Below are 7107 nucleotides of genomic sequence, written 5' to 3'. Positions count from 1 at the left end.
AATTAAGAAAAGACTTGTATCGCTGAAGTTCCTCGGAAAGAATTTATACCGGAAATTAACAAACGAGCAAAAACGTAACAATATACACAAAATGTTCCTTTAATCTCTTCTCCAAAGCTGTTTTCGAGTCCACAACGTTTCCAACTTTCAATGACTGAAATATAAGTTTCTTTTTACATGTCACTCATAACAAATTCACGAGTTTTCTTTTATGTTTTTCATTAAGTTTCAACCTTATGTGGTTAAAGAAGGCTTAGTACTCACCTTCAGCACTATAGCTGTCTTTTTTGTTGTCTGGTTTTGTTTTAAGGGTAAAGCCGCACAATGTCTACATTCGTTGTGCCCACCACAATGATCGAACCCAGAATTTTAGTGTAATAAGCCTTCAAGGTCTTTCAAATAGTGTTATTAAAAACTATTTTTCTAAATGAATGATTAACAATATTAATAATGTTGATTCATACGAACATTTTTTCATGAATATACGACCTACGTCACAGGGGTATCCAATGAATAAACTATTTTTTAAGCCTTGTCTCTTAATGTCTCTTAATTATACTCATAATGGCGGATTACATACATTGAGTTTGGACAAATTAGTATAAAGGTTTTTAATGTCATTTCAGACATATGTGTTTAACAAGTTAATGTCAAGGCAAAAGAGATTCATCTTTCGTGAAGACGTGGCTGATGACGATAAACCTGAGAATAAAACGACAATTGAGTAAGTCACTAATGACTTATATATATTTTTTCGAGATAAAATATGTTAAATTAGTTGAAATTCACAACTGTGCCAGGACTATAATTTCTGATTGTTAGATAAAGCTAATCCTATTATTAAGCAGTTGCTTCCTTAACACTATGTCAGTACTGTAATCTCCGATTGTTAGGTGAAGCTAATCGAAACATATACTTATTGCTGAATTGCACTGGGATTGCAGATAATATCCTTTTGACTAAATAGATTTGATCTAATTACACGTTCTTAAAAGTTTGGTATTTTATGTTAAAACGGTCATATGCTTTATAGGATACATAAAGTATGACAATTGAAATTCAAAAACAAACAAACTTACCTAAAATATTTATTTTTATTATTATATGATTGCAATCTGACGTCTGCTTTTTTTTTGGTGAATGTCGCGCAAAGTTACTCGAGGGCTATCTACGCTAGCCGTCCCTAATTTAGCAGTGGAAGACTAGAGGGAAGGCATCTAGTCATTACCACCCACCGCCAACTCTTGGGCTACTCTTTTACCAACGAATAGTGAGATTGACCGTCACTTTAAAACGCCCCCACGACTGAAAGTGCGAGCATGTTCGGTGGAACGGGGATTCGAACCCGCGACCCTCAGATTGCGAGTCGAGCGCCCTAACCACCTGGCCATGCCGGGCCGGTGGTTCACTTATAAACATGAATTGCTGTCCGTATTTTAGAAATGAACAACAAGAAGTAAGGCAGCCAGTCAGCACCATCCACCGCCAATTCTTAAGCTACTATAATCGAATAGTGAGATTGATCTTCCAGTTATAATATATTATGTCTGAAAGGGCGATCATTTTCGGTGATGGGATTCAAAACCGCGACCCACAGATTATTATAATAACATTTTAAACTATTCAATTTAAAGTTTGTTATCATAAACATTCTGAACCCTGCTTGTTTTGTTTATTTGTGTACTCTTGTTGTAGTTTTCATTGATTGAGAATGTTTAATTTTTCCAGTTAAATCTAACAACCACAGTGTGTTATTTTCTGAATGCTCTGTTGTTTGTAATGTAAATTATCGTAACTCATGTTATGATGTAAAACACGTCCTGAACTGACTGAAAACTCCTGTTTCCTGATTCGAGCTATTTATCTTAATCAAGACGCACACGAGAAATGTTACATAGTAAATACTTATATGACTGTAGAGAATAGACACAACATCCTTCTTCAAACAATCTAAATACTAATTAATTAAGTGACATTATTTGCCAGTGACTTAGCTCAGACATTGAAAGCTCATACTCAGTTCATACTTTCTCATGAAGCATAATTGTATATAATGAAACTTAAGCCTTTTCAGCCACTTGACTTTAAAGAAAATTGAAGGTAAACCTTACTTGTGGATCATAGCCACATAATGTTTTTGTTTCATGTTCTGTCATACATTTGATCTAACCGACTTTACTTTGGTTCTTTTTCTAAGCAATTTCTTAAACTTTGATACGCTATGAAAATATAAATATGTATTTCATACTATGGTAAGGAGAGAAAACGGAAGTTTTATATTTATGATGGGCATGTTTGTGTTATATGTATTGAATCAAGACTGTGTAAGTCCTGTAAGTGATCAGAAATATAAAAACTTAATGCTTATTTTTTTATTATATTCTATGCTATGGTGGAAAACGTCTAACCAGACAAAACCAAGAGATTTTTCGGGCCTAACAAAATGATATATAAATCCCCTACTCAAAAAACATTATTTCCAATCTTTTTAGTTAGCCCAGGTAATTGGTTCTAGGAATAACTTCTAGCAGACACAAAATAGATATGAAATGCTTTTTTCATACCTATGATTTGAAATCAATTATGATATATTTTGTAATAACGAGAGGACTAACCGTCTGCAGTCAAACATGATCTTTATCGCTTAGTGGAACCAAAACATCTCATTTCTTTGTCCAGTTAGGCGATTAACATCATGCTGTACTTTTCTTGTACTATCTAAGGTCATGAACGAACGGCTCTGAAATGCTTTGTTTGTACATGTGTGACTAAATCCCTGGAGAGTTAATAAAAAAAAAAACATGTAAACGAACATGTCTGTAGAAACGTATAATTTTCATGTATTATTTCTTATATTCAAATATTATATGTCAATTACAGAATAAAAATCTGGTTTTCATAGTTTATTCTAAAAATTCATTTCATTATATGTGAGTTTTCTAAGCTCTACGTTTGTCATGTGTTATTACTGTTAATTACAAAGTTCGTAAATGTCAAGTGTTGACATTAGTTTTATCACTTTTTGTTAATTTAGCAAAGAAAAAAGTTTTTATACATAAAAAGAAATATTTTCTTGTAAGTATGTAAAATGTTTACTAAAATATTTGCGTTGAAGAATAAAACATTTACGAAATTCGGGATTTTAAATAAGTTCATACCAAGAAATAATATCAGAAAACCTAATTTTAAGTTTTCAATAATTCGTGGTCGGTTTATCACAAAATATTTTCTACTGTAAAATAGTTATTAAATGTGGTTAAATGTAATGAGAATTTGGCACAAAGTGTTAAAATATAAGCTCTAACAGCAAAGCTGTAGTAATTACAGTAGTTATTAGTGTTTTCTCTAATTTCACTGTTTATCTAGAGATCAGTTGATACCGTGCATTTCTTCTCAACTTTATTTATTAATTGTTTTTTTCTACTTTTTAAAAAAACATTCAGTCAAACTTATAATTTGCTTTTTAGAGAAAAAGTTTGGTTTGGTTTGAATTTCGCGCAAAGCTACTCGAGAGCTATTTGCTCTAGCCTTTCCTAATTTAGCACTGGTAGACTAAAGGAAAGGCAGCTAGTCAACATCACCCACCTCCAACGCTTGGTATACTCTTTTACCAATGATTAGTGGAATTTACCGTCATATTATAACGCCCCCCCGCCCCTCAGTGGCACAGCGGTATGTCTGTGCACTTATAACGCTATAATTCGGGTTTCGATAACCGCGCTGGACAAAGCACAGATAGCCCATTGTGTGGCTTTGTGCTTAATTGCAAACAAACAATAACGCCCCAAACGGGTGTATCAGGTTTTTACGTATATAGATGTATTGGCCGGATTCTTTACACTAGTGTCTGTAACTTGTTGACGATAAATTTCAACAATAAACAAACAGCACACAATCCGCTTGTTTTAAAATAACATATATATTCAAAACAAGGCATACGTATGTACAATAATTCGTTAAACTATTAGTTATCACAATTTTATCCAGAAATTTAAATAATTGTCTCCTTTTTTTTTTCGTCCAAGTCTACACACACAGGCGGGTTCAGTTACTTTAGAACATCCTTTGACAAGATAAATTATTTCTTCTCTCCTCTATTATCACAATACAATCAGTGATCAGTTCACTTACGTTATCCCATGGGCTACCATAATTGTATCCAGAGCTTTAAATAATTCTCCTTTACGTCAAAACTCCACACAGGCGAATGCAATGACTTTAGAACACCCTTTGACAAATTCATCTTCTTTAATTATTTTATTACATTATGTCCACAGACATACCGCTGGGCCACTGGGGGGGGGGGCTTTCTTTTATGTAAAATTTACATTTTTCACTTGGTTTTTAGAAATGTTATTTCAAACACCAGAATGTCTTCACAAATGTTCTGATGAAAGAACGTTTGTGCCTATTGCGTAAAAACACAATGAAACAATCTTTGAGTTTATATTTCATAAGAACAATGGCAATTAATAAAAACGTATTTTGGGAATTTCCCTATGTTTATATTCCATACTATAAACGTATTGAGAGTTGATCAATGCCACTGTTTCGATTTTTAGTGACAAAGAAAGCAAGTACTGCTGGTTAATATATCTTAAAATTAAATTTAGGATCTACAGTAATTTAGATTTCAAAAAAAAATACTTCATAAATTCAAAAATTAAATCGTTAATAAGTTTCGTGTTATTGTAAAGTAAATTAAGTATATCTTATATTAATAGATAAATCAATGACGTGTTAAAACATTCTCTTGTACTGCAGAGAAATAACATATATAACTAATACAGTGTAATAAAGTAACAAAACATAAAACTTTTGAAAATTAAATGTTGTTTTATTATAAACCCTCATTCTATTTATACAACCAGCACATCATATTATCAAAAAAATTACAACATTGTTCTAGAAGACACCGGTTTCATTCGTTGTTTTTAGTTCACGTACCTGGTGCTGAAAAACAACAAAAATATCAAGAAACATCCAGCTCAGATCAAGCAAATATCATTTTATAAAATATTACTTGAACTGTGAATGTTTATGAAGCATCCTAAATCCTAAATGAAAACACAGAAGATTACATACTGAAGATTACGTTTTACAAAACGAACAACAACGATTCTAACTTTTATTCCATATCTATATCCTTGTTACTTATCCATCATTATTTACCACGGTAATAATTCAGAACATTATTATTTATTTGAATCGTTTAAAGATTTAGTCCTGATAGCCTTTGCCACATTATAAGATTCAGACATTGTTAACTGAGATTTTATGGTTAATTACTGAGATTGCTGAAAACTAACATTTTGGTGAATATTGACATGGATAGCAACAGAGATCAAGTAAAACTGTGGCAGTCATAACCCTTAACAAAAAGAGTGACATTAAACTAAATCACTGATTAATGTACGCTATTTATGTTACATAAAAAACACACGCTATATCTACTAAGTACTAAGTGGCGTCTAATATAGTAGAAATTAGTGAATATTTTTATGTATGTAACGTACAACTACAGTTAGGTATGATAGAAACAGTCACGAAAGGACAGTTAAGACCATAAGTACACAGTGTTCCATTTTGTCAGTTTCTTGCTAGCACCTTTAGTTAAGACGTTACACATTAACATTACGCTCTCTTTAAGACAGTATAAAACTTACTTTAACAGACGCAGGATGGAATCAAGTCATTCGTCCATGTCTGCTTCGAGATAACCCATATCGTCGTCGTTAGGTAGCTTAGAAACCGTGTAACCTAAGTTCTCCATGACCTTCATCTCTCTAAAAGATAATGGGTATTTTACAATAAACTTCAAATGTAAAAATACAATACTTTGCAGGTTGACTATTTTAAATGAATATATACATGTTAACATTGTATAGTTCCTAAAAGTATATTGGTTTGTATTATATAAAACATTATTTATTGGTTTAGCCAACATACGGTGATGATGTAGTAAAAACCTTTATATACATATCCTCATGTGCTAATTAAATTAACTAAACTTTCTAACTATTTCTACTTCCCAAAGTCATTTTATTGACTTGTGACAACTGTATAAGTATTAGAGTCAAACTATCAAATTATTCTTTAAAGGCGACTATAAGATTTACATATGGACAAAAAATAAACATAGTTCTCAAACGAAACTCAGAATATACAGTAAATTTTTAAACCTACCTCTCAGCCTTATCGGCGTTTTTATGACATTTTCTGTGGCAGTGTTTGTGGCACACTATGGAATCAGCTGATTCGATCAGAAAGAGTGACAACAACAACAACGTCAGACACAAGGTTAAAGTAAGGTTTTTCATTATGACAGGAAAGCCAGTAGAAAAATCTCCTGGAAGTTCGAAAATATCGAACCAGTTCGTTAGTAATATCTTACTGGTTATATAACTAATTATCAAAAATAACACTGTCGATAGCTATCTCGTAAATCAAAGAATTAAATGAAAAATATTACAATATTATTTTGGGAACATAATGTTTTCGTTTGATAAATATCTATCGTTGTCATAGAAGTACCCTTTAGAGAAGTTGGAGGGGTTTCATATCTAATTACTTACCATACAAATTCTGTATTTACTGAAGTATATTAGCTAGATATGAACGCGAGTATTACTTGATATATATATATATATGTACAGTAGCCAGATAAGCTTTTAATGTAGCAATCTAATACATTACGCAAACAATGAGGTTAATTCCCATGGTTTGACCCTCATATATGTCAATAAATTGATACTATCAACGCCGTATACATGTATTTCCAATGTTCTCAAAACTAATTCTTCCGGGATACTTGTTTACCGATAATATAAACAACAAGAATAATATCAACAGGAAACAGGTGTTACTATTTTGACAAACGTAAGTAGTGTACCAATAGATGTCGCAACAGCATCTTTTCAGAGACTTTGTTTCTCTGAAGTAGAATGTTTTCAGGAATGGTTTGAAGTCCTTAATTAAATTATTTAATATACATATTTTTAATAATCCTACTTTACATTTGTCATTCCCTCAAAAGAGTAACACATTCAACATCTGTAATCATAACATAATAAGACATAAAACATAAAAATCTGAGCATGCTAGTCT

The 7107-nt window shown here is 31.9% G+C and overlaps 1 long non-coding RNA gene across 1 annotated transcript; it reads right to left on the bottom strand.

Moving 5' to 3' along the window:
* Positions 1 to 4816: 4816 nt before the first annotated feature.
* LOC111083691 lies at positions 4817 to 6669 on the bottom strand. The gene is made up of 4 exons (XR_002609190.1): positions 6576 to 6669; positions 6187 to 6349; positions 5667 to 5786; positions 4817 to 4953 (listed from the first exon to the last, which is right to left on the bottom strand). It is a non-coding gene; the product is annotated as an uncharacterized LOC111083691 (long non-coding RNA).
* Positions 6670 to 7107: the final 438 nt, after the last annotated feature.

This window comes from Limulus polyphemus, unplaced genomic scaffold (assembly GCF_000517525.1).
Source record: "Limulus polyphemus unplaced genomic scaffold, Limulus_polyphemus-2.1.2 Scaffold10687, whole genome shotgun sequence".
Lineage (NCBI taxonomy): Eukaryota > Metazoa > Arthropoda > Merostomata > Xiphosura > Limulidae > Limulus > Limulus polyphemus.
This window is presented reverse-complemented; position numbering and strand designations above follow the sequence as displayed.